Here is a 16,402-nt window from a genome sequence, read left to right on the forward strand (position 1 = left end):
TGGAGAAGGGATGAATGTTTTCTAAGTTCATGTTTGAGAACTATCACTTTTAATAAACACCTTTCAATGCAGTAATACAATTTGATGCATTAAAGCAAAGGCCTTGGCTATTGAGTAAGAACAGAACTCTATGAAGTGGGTCTTTATCTCAAGTATCCTCTTTTGACACACATCTACTCTCAATAGGGTCTATTGTACCAATCGTTCAGGGCATTGCCAGAGAAGGGTCTTCTCTGGCAATGCCCTGAACGATTGGTACCCACTACCAGTTCATATCAGACCCGCTCCATCAATAAAAGTGTTGAAACTAGACCTAAAAAAAAACTGTAAACTAAGTTCTTGATTTTATCTTTTTTTTTTAAGGTTGACCCCCTGGATATGCTGGGTTCTTTTCACCCTTTATACTCCCTTCCTCATTTTCTCTTCTCACTTCCTTTCTTCTCTACCCTCTGATAATGTTCTTCTTCTAATATACACTTTCCATGAGCTAAGTTGTATGCATGCTCAGAGTTTAGAGTTTCCTAAGTGTAAAATGTCAGAAAGTCTGAACTTTATTAAATGCACAGAGGAAAGCATTGAGCATTACTTTCCTTGCTTTGTCTATGCGGCAACCAAGTTAACTGCAGTCACAAAAGACTACAATTCCCAGAACATCTATAAAACTGAGACTTTCTGACACTGAAAAAAGACTGGGCAGAATGTGCACCAAGGGCCTGATTTAGAGTTTGGCAGACGGGTTACTAGGTCACAAAACATGACAGATATCCCAGCCTTATTACAAGTTCATTATAACCTGTTGCAGTTGTAATAAGGTGAGCAGATGGGATATCTGTAACATTTGTGAATGGGTTACCTGTCTGACAAGCTCTATATCAGGCCTCGAACCTACAACAATCATAAATATGAGAGGCAGGTGTAGTACCAGAGGCACTGGAAAAGGAATCTGAATTTAAGAGAGGAGACTGACAGCAAATGAACCCTTGGATTTGTTGTGGTAACGCATTGAGAAACAAGATGTTTCTTAGGATTCTTTTGTCTCCCAAGCTTATGTTGTCCGACACCTGCACCCTAACCTGGATCTCCCCCTCGAGGCAAGCAGCCTCCAGGTGTTGTTTTCTGAGGCTTTGCTACATTCAAGAAAAGGGTCAAAATGGCAACACCCATGCAGCAAGCGCCCCTGTGAGGCAACAGGAATAGGATGCACTGTACACCAATCCCCCGCCAAGTACAGATGGAAGCAGACCCAGGGAGAAATATGCAGCTACCTGTGCATCTCCTCTGTTTGTACCTCATAAGCACCTACATGTGCACCTCGTCTGTACCGACGAGGCGAGCTTCTGTAATGTAGCTTGTGATACCCGCTCTGCCAACCATGACCCCTTGACTATCAGGCCATTACCTGACTTTTACTGTGTGCATGCATTGAATCACTCTACTTCTTTAGCTAACAATGCTCCCTGAGTTACATTTGTTATATTTGTCCTGTATAATTAGTTTTGTTATGTACTTCGGGAAGAGTTACCTTTGTTATACACTTCTTGAAACTTACGTATCTGCAGCACATCCTGCTCCATCTGTTCTTTCTTAGATGCAATCATGACCATATGTGTCTACATAAAGCTTTATCTTTAGCATATGGGTGCTCCATGAGCACCCTTTCTTTACTAAAGTACTCTGTGAACACTGGTGAAACACCTCCTATTCCGAAGTAAATAAGGTGTGAGGTTTTAGAACATTCAGTTAAATATCTGTATGTGGTGAAATATCCCTTGCTAAGTTTCAAATATGGTAAAGAAGAGATGTCTTTTACAACAAGCAAAAAATGTGTATTGACATTTCTTCATGTTTATATTTAGTAATTTTACATCTCTTTACATCCAACAGAGAATAAACCTTGGTTACATGAAATGAATATGGATAATGAAGATACTACTGTAAATCTGCAAAAACAATGACAAATTGAGCTACAGGTATCCAGGAAATCATTGGTGCAGTCAGAGACATACAAACTTGAATATAAACTGACACATCCTGGGCAATTTAGTGAATGTAAGAGTCGGAGCCGTGCATTTCCATGCCACAAGTCTAAGAAATTACCTCCTAGAAAAATAAGGCAACAGCGTCGACAAACCACCTCCTATGTACGCAGGTGTCCAACTCCAGCTTTGATCATGAAATCAGTATGATATGTTTAGAGCAGTGCTTTACTTCCTAAAATGAGCACCACTATTCCATGCTGTCAGCGTGTTGGAAACTCTTTCAGCCCAAACCATGGGAACCAGAGAAAAGAACAACAGAGTGGAGCTAGACTTCTGAAGGGTGAAGGAAAGAGAAGTTCTGCTATGTAAAATACAAACTTCTGGCTCAATTTGCACCAACCAGAAGGAAGATGTGCAAAAACATTACTGATTCTAAAGGCACTATCACATTATGAGTTGACAGGTATTTGGTGACCACTGTACTTTAGCATTAAATCAGAAAGCAAACCCGCAAAATATCACACACATACACATTATGTGGGAACTTGGAAATAACACAACTGCTTTATCAGCCATGTTGGACCTTCAGGAATTGCAGTCATGGAATGTAGACAAATATATACCCGATCCAGAGACACTAACCAAGAGAGAAGTGTCAGACACAAGCAGCAACAGTTTGTCATCAGAACTAAAGCATCCTCAGCAAACACACACAGGTGAAAAACAGTTAAATTGCACTGAATGTGCTAATAGCTTTACTTGGTTATCTAACCTAGAATGTCATCATAAAACCCACAAAGGTGAGAAACCATCCCATTGCAGTGAATGTGGGAGAGATTTTAGTTACTCTCCAGCATTAAGGAATCAGCAAACACACACAAGGAAAAAAACATTAAAATGCAGTGAATGTGGGGAGAGCTTTAGTCAGTTATCACACCTCCAAGCACATCAGCAAACACACACAAGGGAGAAACCATACCATTGCAATGAAAGTGTGAAAACCTTTAATCAGTTATCAAACCTGCAAAGACATCAGCAAACGCACACAGGGGAAAAACCATACCATTGCAATGAATGCACAAAGAGCTTTAGTTATTTATCAATCCTACAAAGGCATCAGCGAACACACACAGGGGAAAAACCATACCGTTGTAATGAATGTGTGAAGAGCTTTAGTCGGTTATCCAACCTCAAAGTACACCAGCGAACACACACAGGGGAAAAACCATACCATTGCAATGAATGTGTGAAGTCTTTTAGTCAATTATCACACCTCCAAATACATCAGCGAACACACACTGGGGAAAAACCTTACCATTGCAATGAATGTATGAACATCTTTAGTCAGTTATCACACCTCCAAAGACATCAGCAGATGCATACAGGAGAAAAACTGTATCATTGTAGTGAATGTGGAAGTAGTTTCAGTCAGACTTCAACATTAAAGAAACATCAACGAACACACAGAGGGGATAAACCAAATCATTATAATAAATCTGGAAGTAGTTTCAGGCAAACTTCAATGTTAAGGAATCATCAGCGAATACACACAGGGATAAAGCTATTTAAGTGCAGTGAGTGTATGAAGAGCTTTAGTCGGCTATCAGTCCTACGAACGCATCAGCGAACACACAACGGGGTAAAACCATTCAAGTGTAGTGAATGTTGGAAGAGCTTTAGTCAATTATCAGATCTCCGAAGGCATCAGCGAACACACACAGGGGAAAAACCATACCATTGTATTGAGTGTGGAAAGAGCTTTAGTCGATTATCAGTCCTACAGTGCCATCTGCGAACACACACTGGGGAAAAACCTTACCATTGCAGTGAATGTGGAAGTAGTTTTCATGACACTTCTGCATTAAGGCTTCATCAGCGAATTCACACAGGGGAAAAGCCATTCAAGTGCAGTGAATGTGAGAAAAGCTTTAGTAAATTATCAACCATGCAAAGACATCAGCGAACACACACAGGGGAAAAGCCATTCAAGTGCAGTGAATGTGTGAAGAGCTTTAGTCATGTATCAACCCTGCAAAGACATCAGCGAACACACACTGGAGAAAAGCCATTCAAGTGCAGTGAATGTGTGAAGAGCTTTAGTCACTTATCAACACTGCAAAGTCATCAGCGAACACACACAGGGGAAAAACCATTCAAGTGCAGTGAATGTGTGAAGAGCTTTAGTCATTTATCAACCCTGCAAAGTCATATGCGAACACACACTAGGGAAAAACCATACCATTGCAATGATTGTGTGGAGAGATTTAGTCGGTTATCACACCTCCAAGTACATCAGCGAACACACACAAGGGAATAGCCTTATCATTTTGAATGTGATTGTGGAAGTAGTTTTTAGTAACTGCTCAAATCTAAGGATGCATCAGAGAACAGACATGGAAAGGCCGTACAAGTGCACTAAATGTATGAAGGTATTTATTTGATTATCAATTCTACATCAGCAGAAGCAAAAACACACCATTGAACACACATGGAAATAATCCTAGCGATGCAGCGAATATGGCAAGAACTTGTACATCAACTATAATACTGATCCATCTGTGGACACACACAGGTGCAAACAAGTGCAGTTATTGTGAGCTGGACGAATTACAGAAAATTATAACATTATAATTATATGGAACATTCAGATAACAAATAGTTAAAAGTACATAATAGAAGACCCAGCTAGCAGGAAAGAAGAAACACAGAGATGTTTGTAGAATTATGAAAGTGTCTATTCTCAGTAATTCTTCATTAATCTACAGTAAGAAGAAACATGAAATACCAGGAGACATATTGGGAGACTTGCATAATGTGGACTAAAAGAAAAGAAACGTTGTTGGTTTTTGAGTGAAACTGAGTAATAAAGAAAAACACCCAAGCACACCTGATCATGCTACTGGTAAAAGCAACACTATGAACAATGCTTGGACTAACAAGGGTATTTTCAGCTAGATTTAGGGATTGGTGGTCAAACCCATACCCCCGTAAGATATGCCCTCCCATGGAATGCTGAACCAAATGACAAAGGCAGTTCCCAGGTAGTGAAAGTATACAAGTCATCCAGTCAGAAGGGTGGGGAGTGATAAACACAAAAAGAGCCAACGCAAGCTGACACACAACATGTAAAATAGGCAACCTCTTAACAGTATTTGTCAAAAGATATCCTAGGATAATGAGCATAGTTCTTCTCTACACTAAATAATACAAACAGCCACTTAGTTAATATATGGCACTCACTCATGTGTCTCTTTATTGAAGAGTGCTGTTACTACCAAATTTATTGTTACTCATTTTACCAAACATAGATGGAAGAAAGGCTGAGTCAGTCATACCAAGCTGTCTCTAGTAATCCGCAAGTTAATATGTCTATAAAACCTACCTTGCAGAACACAGTAATAGCACTATTATTCTATAAATGCTAAAATAACATCACTATTGGGGGGAAGCGGCAACTTGGCACCCCTTTTAACTAATAATATATATATATATATATATATATATCAAGAGACCACATATGTGTTTAAAATTTGATGCAATGCAGATAAATATAAAAGATGTGTGAAATATGAATTCTGTTTAAACTGAAGTGTTGCTTTAGAATGTCATCACTGACAGACAATCATGGACATGTGGCATTATTAAGAAAGAGTTTTTCGGGCCGTGGTCTGGCCGCGATCCATGATGGCCGTCTGAGAGCCGAGCTCCGCACGGCGGTGGGCCACGCGGCGGGGACGGTGGCGCTGGAGGCGCACCAGAAGACCCCCGCAGCGGGGGCCGGCGTGGGGGTCGGAGGCGGCCGACGTCCGCGACGCGGGGGGAGCGCCCTCCCCGGAGACGCCGAGCGGAGCGAAAGGAGCAGACTCGACGCCTGCGGCAGGCCTCTGAGCCGTGGCCTCGAGTGCGGAGTCATCCCGGCGCGGAGTGACGCGTCCCCCGCTGGAGCCCAAGGTAGGGGGGCGTGCCCTCCGCCCCTGCCTGCACCTTGGCGGCGGCTCGCCTGCGGCCCCCTGGAGCCGGCAACAGGCCGGGTCGCCGCCTACCCCTCCCTTCCTCCCGATCGATCGGTCCCGGAGAGGGGGAACGGAACTGACCGGCACCGTGGCCCAGAACAACAACAGCAGGAGGTGACCCGGTACTAAAAACACGCCTCCCAGTGCCTCCTCAACCCCCCCCCCCCTTTTTTGCCGGGGGCGACGGGATCGGCGATAAGAGGCCTCGCCATCAGCGGAGCACAACGGACGACTGCCCCCACCTCCCAGCCTTACCTGCTTCAGAGGAGGCCCCCTCAGAAACGGCAGAGGCCCCAGGGAAGACGGAGGAGCGAGGGCCGAGTCGGTGAGCCAGAGAGGATGAGAGACACAAGGAGGTGAGGATGGTGGATGAGTGAGAGAGAGGCCGGGAGAGAGAAGAGAGGGAGAGAAATACAACAACGTATAGAGAGGGGAGGAAAACGACGGGAAGAGGAAAAGGCAAGGAGTAAAGGAGTAAACGCCACCTAATAAGATGAGGGGTAGGTACAGGAGGGGGGAAGGAGTAAGGACTAAAAAAAGACACTAACAGCAAAAGTGAAAAGTCCAGAACTAACGAGGCATGGAGAGCAAAGAGGGCCAGGAGTAACAACGGGCCTCGGCTCCAGAGCAACCCCTCTCTCCACAGACCCACAGACCCCTAAGCTAACACGTGAGAGAGCAGCAAGAAACTTCACCCCCACGTGGTCCGGACACAGCCCAGTGGGACGCTGATCGTTATAGAGCCGACACTAGGATCCTTCCCCTCGTATACACCAATAACAGCCTTCTCCAGGAGGCCGCTTGGAGAGGTACTCACTTGAACTCATCAATTACTCCGAGCCCTCCTCGCCCCCGCCACCCTCTCTCCTCTGCTGCCCACGTGCCCATGCTGATCGCCCTCACTGTGACACGGACGAGCACCACCTCGGATCCCCATCTGTACGGAGAAACCTGCAATGCCCAGAGGCAAGACGGCGGGTAAAGTACCGGGTAAGCCTGCCCGCCAACTACTCTGCTCTGTGCCAACAGAAACACCCTTCCACTGCGGAGTCTCCACCCCCCTTACACGCCACCATGTCAGAAGACGCTCCAGGAGTATCAATGTATTGCATACTGCAGGAGATATCGGCAGTAGGTCGCAAACTGGAAGGTATGGACAATGCCATGACGGCATTAACAGCGGAAACGAGATCCATGCGCCTGGAAATAGCGGGCTTCCAGTCACAAATTTCCGGACTGGACCATCGAGTAGCGGCTGTGGAAAGTCAAGTGGCCTTACAGACTGACAGAGATCAGGAACTCTTGTACCTCCGCAGCAAGTTAACCGACCTTGAGGACAGAAGCCGCAGAAACAACGTCCGTTTCCTTGGATTTCCGGAAGGCATTGAGGGTACAGATATCCTCTCTTACTTGCGAGACACGCTCCCCAAACTAGCCGACATAACATTCGATCCCCCTCTGGAATTTCAAAGAGCGCATAGACTTGGTCTCAAGAGACAAAACGGAAAAGACCGCCCTCGCCCAATCATAGCCTGCTTCCTCTGACATGGGCGGGTCCGTCAACTATTACAGATGTCCCAAAGGCAAGGCCCACTCCGGCTCGGTCCCCTCGAAATCCGCCTTTCAGCGGACTTCTCTAAAGAAACAGCAGACCAAAGAAGAGCCTTTCTTTCTCTTCGCCATTTGGATGTTAAATTCGGCCTCTTCGAGCCAGCCAGGATGTGGATAACTATGAACGGTGAGTCACGAACCTTCTATGACCCAGAGGACCTGAAATCATTCCTAGAGGGGCTGCATGACCCGACACAACCCATGGAATCAGCAACCCAACCCCCCCCCCAAGACACACACAACCAAACCAGGGGCATGGGCCATCCGTAAATTGCTCTGGACACCAACGGAAGACCCACCACAGACCCTCAAACCAGGGGCAGAGACCTGGAGAGATTAACGAAAAGCTTCGACGACAGGGGCCAAGTCCTACAGGCGGTGGCGATGCACACACAACTGTCAGACGGAGACAAGTCCTGATCCCCTCTGAAACCCTAGGTGCCCTCCGCCTGAAACCAACATGGGTACGGTTTTCCTACAAGCCCTCGATATCAACAACCACAGACTGTCATAGAAACGTTGCAGGAAACACAGGAACTTTATGGTGAAGGAGTCCTGATACAGAGAAGTGATGAGTACTCTTTTTCATGCATACTCTTCAGACATTGTACCGCTGAGAACCCCCCCCCCCTCCCAGTAGGCTTTGATCATCTCGGACTGCTTAGACTGTTCGGATTGTGTGATAGTTTTTGTTGGCCCCCGAGTGCTCTCGTTTCTCTCTCTCACTGCCCCTCCCCCTCACGTCGGGTAACACTTATCATACCCCATACCACTTCCTCCACCTGGAGTCAGGCTCTATTATACTCTCTGGGAAGTGTGGGAACTGACACAACACCCTTGCACATCATTGGCTTGCCTGGGCTGGGGTGGGACTAAATGATTTCGAACTGGGGTTGGGCTCTAGATCCCGATCTGCTAACAAGAGTAGTAATGATCTAACGATGGGAGCTGGTACAAAGCAGAACAGACTACAGATGCTGAGTCCCAGAGTATACACATGCAGCATCCCCTCAGAGCAACTGCAGCACCTGTCCCTGTCCTTTCCCCGTGCTTCCCCCATCCCTCCCCCTCGTTGGGATGCGGCCAACACACGGCCTCCTCCCCCACCCCCCACCCCTGCCCTCTGGTCACAAGAACATCCCCCCCCCCCCCCCCGGACATGACTGGAGATACCTACACGGAGGTCTGGGGCGCCTCCCCCCCTCCTCTCCCCCCCCCCCCCCCGGCGCGGGGCCCGCTGGCCGGGCGTCAATGCTCATTCGGCCTAGGTTTTAGACCCGCCGGTTAAAGTTCGTGTAATTCGGCACTCGTATCCCGTTCTTCCTTCTATACCTTCTTCTTTATTTCCTCTTTTCCCCACTGATCCACGGTCTCTTTTTTAATTCTTTTCTCAACTCTTCTTCGTATTCAACGCACCTGTCGTTCCCCCTCTCCTCTCCCCGGTATCCTCTTCAGTTTACAGAGTCTACCCCATCCCCCCCCTCCCCGATCCCATACCCCCGGGTGGGTTGACACAGGAAGTGAGGATGCCCAACCAGATGGGAGCATAGGTAGTACCCCTCCGGGTTATCTCATGGAATGTAAACGGTCTCACCCACTTCATCAAACGGAAGAAAGTCCTATCCTACCTTAACTTTAAACAGGCAGACATCGCCTTATTACAAGAGACACACCTAGACAGTCTTGAATCTGCTAGACTGCGACGTTACTGGGTGGGTACGTCCTGTTTAGCTGCAACCCACCCTCACCCGGTACAGAGAACGTCCCAAGAAAAAGCGGGGTGGCGATCCTCTTACGTAAAACCCTCCCTTTCACGGTCGTCAAATCGTGGACGGACCCTGAGGGCCGATACGTATTTACCAAACTGAAAATCGGGGACTCAACATTGTGTGTGGGATCAGTCTATGCACCAACAGGTCCCAAACACCTCTCCTTCCTCCAGCTCAATTGACTTCTGACCGAGATAGAGGCATCCCGTTACGTTATAGGAGGAGACTGGAACCTAGCCAGGGACGCAGCATTGGACAGGACGGGGCCTCTAGACACGAGCAATAACGCAGACAGAGCCATACAGACTGACATACTCGCGGATAATGGGTTAGTCGATCACTGGAGGTTGACTTACCCAACGGACAGAGAATTTACCTTTCTCTCGCCAGTACACGGTACCCAATCTCGGATTGATTATTTTCTCCTATCCCATAACCTTATGGCCCACACCCTGGAGGACGATATACTGGAGGGAGGCCTTTCAGATCACTCCCCAGTCTTTGTAACCATCCGCTTGGGCCTGGTATCTCCGGGCCGAAAACCCTGGAGATTAGCGATCCATCGCTATCGATCCCCCCCAAGGTAAGTTGCAGCTACAGGATCATGTGACCACTTTCGCCCAAGACAACCTAGGTACAGTTGACTCTAGCCGAACCATGTGGGCTGCAGCCAAAGCCTCGATACGGGGATAGCTCATGCGAGATGCGGCGATAGCGAACAAAGACAGAAAAGAGCAACAAGCGGCACTGGAACTCGACATACGTCAACTAACCAGACAATATACAGCACATCCCTCCCTCCCAGGCCGCCGAAGCCTAGAGCAAGCCCAAATGGCCCTCAATGAGCTGTACACCACCCAGGCCGAATTCGCGTTACAGAGACTCCAAGGGAGACACTATGAACAGGGTGAGAAGGCGGGACGACTGCTTGCAGCCCAACTCTGTCAAAGAACAGCCGCTTTAGCCATCCCAGCCATTCGTTCTCCTTCCGGGGACATACTGACCCACCCCCAGGCAATTGCAAACGAATTTGCCATGTTCTATAGACACCTTTACATGCCGGAAACCACGACCAAGCTGCCACTTTCTTAGAGAAGCTAGACCTCCCCTCCCTAACAGACGAGGGCCGTGGCCTACTAGAAGGGGAAATAAGCAGACAGGAGATAGATAGTCATCTCTGACCTCCCGTACCACAAATCACCTGGGGAGGACGGATACCCAGCAGAATTTTATAAATGGGTAGGGACAGAGGCGATCGATATTTTATGTGAAGCCCTCAATGAAGCCTGCGAAACACAGACACTAGGGGCCATATCCAATAATGCCACAATAGCTGTCATACCGAAGCCTGGGAGAGACCCTTTATTATGCGGCAGCTACCGGCCCATCTCTCTACTAAACGGGGACATCCAAATTCTAGCAAGTGTCCTGGCAAATAGATTACGAAAAGTAATCCGTCCTTAATACACTATACACAGGTGGGGTTTGTGCCGGGCCGCACGTCTAGGAACCATCTACAAACCCTATGCCACACCTTATGGCCGGCCAGAGACTCCCCGGAGTCGGCACTGGCCTTGTCCTTAGACGCCGAAAAGGCGTTCGATCGCATAGAATGGCCCTACCTATTTGCGGCCCTGGAGAGATTTGGTCTGGGCAGCAAATTTATCTCCATGGTACGATTGCTCTATGATCAGCCCGCGGCCAAAGTCAACTGCGGGGGCTTCCTCTCGGATCCTTTTCCTATCCTGAGGGGTACACGGCAGGGGTGCCCCCTCTCACCTCTCCTGTTCCTTCTGGCAATGGACACCCTTGGCGGCAGCCATTCGGTCCTCCCCCTCCATAACCGGCCTACCACTACCCAAAGGCACCTCCAAGATATACCTCTACGCTGACGCCATCCTCTTAACACTCACGGACTTGGAAAGATCCATACCGGCCTTATTAGAGGTAATCGAGGACTTCGCAGCCCTTTCGGGATACCGCATTAACTGGGACAAAAGCGAGGCACTTCCGCTATCGCGAGTAACCACAAAAGCAGCACTCCTAGGCTACCCATTTCGTTGGACGCCAAAACGTCTTAAATACCTGGGAGTGCTTGTTAACCCAGGACTGGCACACATGGTGGCGGACAACATTGACCCTCTCATCACGTGGACGAAACTGGACTTTGCGAAATGGACCCAGTTAGGCCTCTCCACGTGGGGCCGAGTACAAGCGGTTAGAATGGTGACGGTACCCCGCTTCACCTATATCCTGGGCCTCCTCCCCTTACAAGTGCCCCGTTCTACACTACGAGGCATTGATGCGCTAATTAGATCATTCGTGTGGGGCACAATGCGACCACGGCTATCACCAGCTAAACTTTTGGCCCGTCGTATAAATGGGGTAATGGGACTCCCTTCGGTGGAACACTACTCTTTAGCCCTCCAAATGTCTCAGCTATCCAATACATTATCGAATATACCAGACCCCACCCCTTGTGGATAGCAGTGGAAAAATGACTCCTGGCTGCGAATGAAGGACTTGGTGGACCCTACCGTGCAGACTTCCCAGCCACTAACTCAGTGAACCCTATCCTGGCGGCGTCCAGGGCATCCTGGCGAAGGGCCCACCGACTGTTTGGGGTTCACCCCCTCATATATGCCCAAGCGCCCCTGTGGCACAACAGTGGCATACGCATAGGTGGCGAGGTACTCAATTGGCCGCAATGGAAACAGGCAGGCATCCTCACCCTCTCACAGGTCTTAGAAAATGATGTGCTCAAACCCTTCCCCAAGCTGCGGGAGGAATTCGACCTGCACCCGAACCAGGAATGGAGATCTATGCAACTTAAACACTGCCTCTCCTGGGGGAATACACCTCCCCTACGGGGATCTCTGCCTTCACCGATAGTGGCCTACCTGCAGCAATGGGGGCAATGCAAGGGAGTAATGTCGGGCCTCTATGACCTAATTATTCGACGACTCTACTCCCAGCCGCTCGTGGACAAATTACGCCTACGGTGGCAAACCCGGCTACAGCAGGATCTAGACCCAGATGATTGGGAAGCTATACTAGAGGCACTAGATAGAGGTACCCGGGAGGCACGCTTGAAATTCTGTCTCTTCAAAATTTTACACGACTGGCACTGGTCCCCAGCGAAACTACATAGGACCGGACTCCTCCTGCACGCGAACTGCTGGCGATGTCCAGAGACATCTTGTGACCTGATGCATATCTTGGTAAACTGTACAACAGTACGACCACTCTGGGATGCTGTGAGCTCCACTCTGGCTGAAGTAATGTCACTTCCGTCACCACTTCCTCCTGCCCTCATACTTCTGCAAGATACGACCTCCCTACCAGACCTCTCTAGACCACACACGAGACTGTTGCACACAGCGCTAGCTACTGCAAAAATTTGCATACTCAGACACTGGCGGTCAGAGACCGCTCCAACCCCGGAGGAATGGATCACAGCCATGACCCGCACTGCTACACATGAACGAATCATCTATAACTTACAAGATCAAGCTCAAATATTCATATAGGTATAGGTTCCCTTCCTTATAAGGGGGCAATAGTGCCCTACCCGGAACCACCACTGTTCCCTCCTCCCTTCCCTCTCCCTCCCCTCCCTCACATTCGTCTTTTCCCCCCTCTCCCCCTCGCTTCCCTACCCTCGCACCTCCCTCTCCCTCTGCACTCTTTCCCCCTCTCCTTGTTTCCCCTTCTCTTTTCTCTTCCTTTCTTTTCCTCTCCTCCTTCTTTTCTCTCCTTCCCCTCCTTCCCCTTCCTTCTCCTACTGTTCCTTCTTCTCTCTTTCTTTTCCCTCTTTCTTTCTTTCTCTCTCTCTCTCTCTCTCTCCCCCTCCCCTTCGCCCCTTATCTCCACGTCTCTTTTTTAAAAACCCATTAGAGTCTGCATGTCGCCCTCCAGCAATACTCCAAACAGACCTCCGTGGTAGATCCTTACTCCTATGTCGTTCGACAGACACCTGGCTTCAGCTGAAACTGGCCACAGAGTTGACAAGAGCCACAACACCCATCATACACGCAGCGACTCCCCCTCCTCCTCTTTTGGTAATTGACACCCTGAGACACACTATCAATGCGACGCCACGTTCTTTCTAAGGCGGCCCTCCCCGGTTCCCCCGTCTGAGCAGATACAACCTACTCTCTACCCTTATATCTTCATCTTCTTTAAATCCCCCACATCGCCCAATATATGTTGGAAGAGAACTCTACCTCAGGTTTTCAAATTACGAATGATACCTTGTTTGTGCCTTATGCGTTTTTCAATTTCTTTAGCTTTCTAATATCTCTGATGTGCAATTATTTTCAAATGACGGGACCCTGATCCCACTGACTTTGTATCTCATTGTGTTATTATCAATAAAAAGAAAGTAAAAAGAAAGAGTTTTCGTGCAATAGTAGAGGTAGTAGGAACTGGACACATGATGATAACATATGACAAATCCAAATTGAGCACAGTGTGGGTGACATCAGTACATGGATAACACTGAAAGCAGACTACTGGATCAGGTGGGAAAATGTCTGAGATCAGCCATGCAGGAAGAGGCAGGAACAATCTAGGGCAGCCCCGGTGATGACTGCCAAGACAAGGCAGATGATGAAAAGGCCATGTTCAATAGTTGGGACAATACTAGAGAGCATACCATGCAGATGTATTTTAACATCACTTTTTAAAACGTTTTATAAAATTTCACACACTTACGTTAGTTTGAGGCAAGGAGAGGTAAATTGGTTTGCCTATAATCATTTGATATGCTTAATTATCAAGACTGGTGGTCGAGGTCTCTAGTTTGCAAGGTCAGCAGCTAAAGTTCTCGATAAGATATTAATTTTGTTACATATCATTAAGAACATTATCCTAGTGTGTTGTCTTACTTACTCTTGTACAATGTGGATACCTTCACGCAGACCCAACAAACAAAATCATTGTTTATTTGGCTCTGACACAGGTAGAACAGTAACTTCTTAAATTCCTGAAGCTGCACACTATAAGATGGCCAGCCCGAGCACGGGCCTCACTTCAGAAGAGTGAGGGATCAATAATGAAAGTCACAGAGCTGCAGCTGTGTGATAGCCAAGAAGAGCACAAAGCAAACAAAAGCGTTTACATCTTTTGAAAAGCTTTGTAGAGGGCAGATGGATAATGAACTCATATTTTGAAATGAGTGCTCAACATAGTAAATGAGAAAAAGAAAATGATCCCATGAATATGTGATACAGGTAAAACCAATCCTGATGCTATAAAATATACAGAAAATGGCTAGATTTTACACCGTAATAAGAAATGTATGTTTCTGTTTCCAGTACGTGTCAAGGTAGAGAACCCTGGCTAAAAATTAATAATATTTAATAGCATTACTAGAGTAAGGCTGATATATTTGATAATTTAGTGAACCAAAAATGTTGGCACCAAAAATAGGGATCTAAAAATGAATCTATTTGCTTATTTGAAAAGGTAAACCAAAATATCTCAAAACCTTTTTTATTTTTGTACCCCTGGATATCATGAAAATAACTGCAAGCCGATATGTTTATAAGTCTGGGTTGAGTTGCAGCAGTAGCTACGCTTGGTCTACGTCCTGTGGTCTGGAATGAGGTCACCTTCAGAACTCGAAATTAAACTGGTACTTGCTGTTAAATGCTGGGATGAGCACAACACATTTATGGAGCCACAGGTCTGTCCAACTTGGCATGTTTGGTTTTGAAGGGTTTGCAAAATAACGACAGTCGACAAACTCAGCATGTGACTTAGGAAAGACCACCTGTCCTGTCCTGCATGAAAAGGCAAAGGTTTACTGAGAATTGTTCCCCTAGGCCGAGGGCGCGGGGATCTCCTACTAATTTAAGTGGTTGGTTCATTGAGAAGACATCTGTCCCTAGCTTTCACTGCAGATGTACAGAATAAAGAGGTTCAATCAGTCCCTGTGGTGCTCAGTTGCTGAGATGCAGAGGCAACAGATAACCGGAAAAAAGAGCAGCAACTTGTAAGCATCCATGCCCTGAGCTACGTTAGTCAATGAATTGGAGCCCGAAAAAAAAAATGACATTTATTTTTAAACGATTGTGTGAGAAGCTGTTAATATGTAATTACTTTCCTCTTAACATCAGATGATCCGGACTTTCTGTACTAATTGGCCGAAAGTATGAAGTAGACTTCATTAGCTTAACAATTGCAGTCGCACACAGGGTGGAGAAGGCTGATGGTACACATTTGTGCAGGTTTTATTCAACTATTGGTGCGAAAACTATGGAAACCTTTTGATTAACCTACGTATCTTTGAATGTTTAGTCAAACATGCAATGGTTTTTAGACGTGGGATGTTTATTATGCTTTTCATGCAGAAGTTCCATATTTCCCTACCAGTGTTTCTCAATTGATTAGTAAATGCTAAAATACATTCTTGACATTGATATATTCTTCTGTACTATTTATGTATTGATTTAATGGAATATACATGAATTCTAAAATAAATCTTGGGTGATTCGTACACTCACATTCTGCAAGTGCTTTGTGATTTTCTTATTTATGAATAGAGGATGCTTGAAATGGATGTCTAGAGTGTTCCTGTTCGGTAGGTGTGTAGGGTTGATGTATCTCTGATGGCCAGTCAAAACTTAAATTTGAAGCCACAGACACTCACAAGCAGAGGATTTCAGTCTGTTGATCACCATTTACTCATCCTCGCTGATCTAACTAAGTGCACTGGACCAGATTCTTTTCCTCCTATGTCCAGATAGACTTCTAGCTGGCTGTGTCCAGCACACATTTGGAAATCAAGATGCCACAGTGTAAAGAATAAAGGCAACACAATTGTTGAAGTATTATAAATGGGGGGAGGAAGTAGCGAAAAGTCCTGTGTGACCCGGTCGATTAAGCACTGCAAACAGGAGTGCAATCATTTATGCACTAACTGCACCCCTTTATGAAAAAGGTGAGCCACTCCTGGACTCTTTCTCTCTCTCTCTGTCAAATTTACCCTACTCTACAAGCTCTCCTGCAGCACCTGCAGATGACT

The 16,402-nt window shown here is 46.8% G+C and overlaps 1 pseudogene; it reads left to right on the plus strand.

Moving 5' to 3' along the window:
- The first annotated feature begins 2,376 nt into the window (after positions 1-2,376).
- Positions 2,377-16,402, plus strand: part of LOC138286978 (zinc finger protein 850-like) — a 61,763-nt pseudogene continuing 47,737 nt past the window's right edge.

The sequence above is a fragment of the Pleurodeles waltl genome, chromosome 4_1 (genome assembly GCF_031143425.1).
Source record: "Pleurodeles waltl isolate 20211129_DDA chromosome 4_1, aPleWal1.hap1.20221129, whole genome shotgun sequence".
Lineage (NCBI taxonomy): Eukaryota > Metazoa > Chordata > Amphibia > Caudata > Salamandridae > Pleurodeles > Pleurodeles waltl.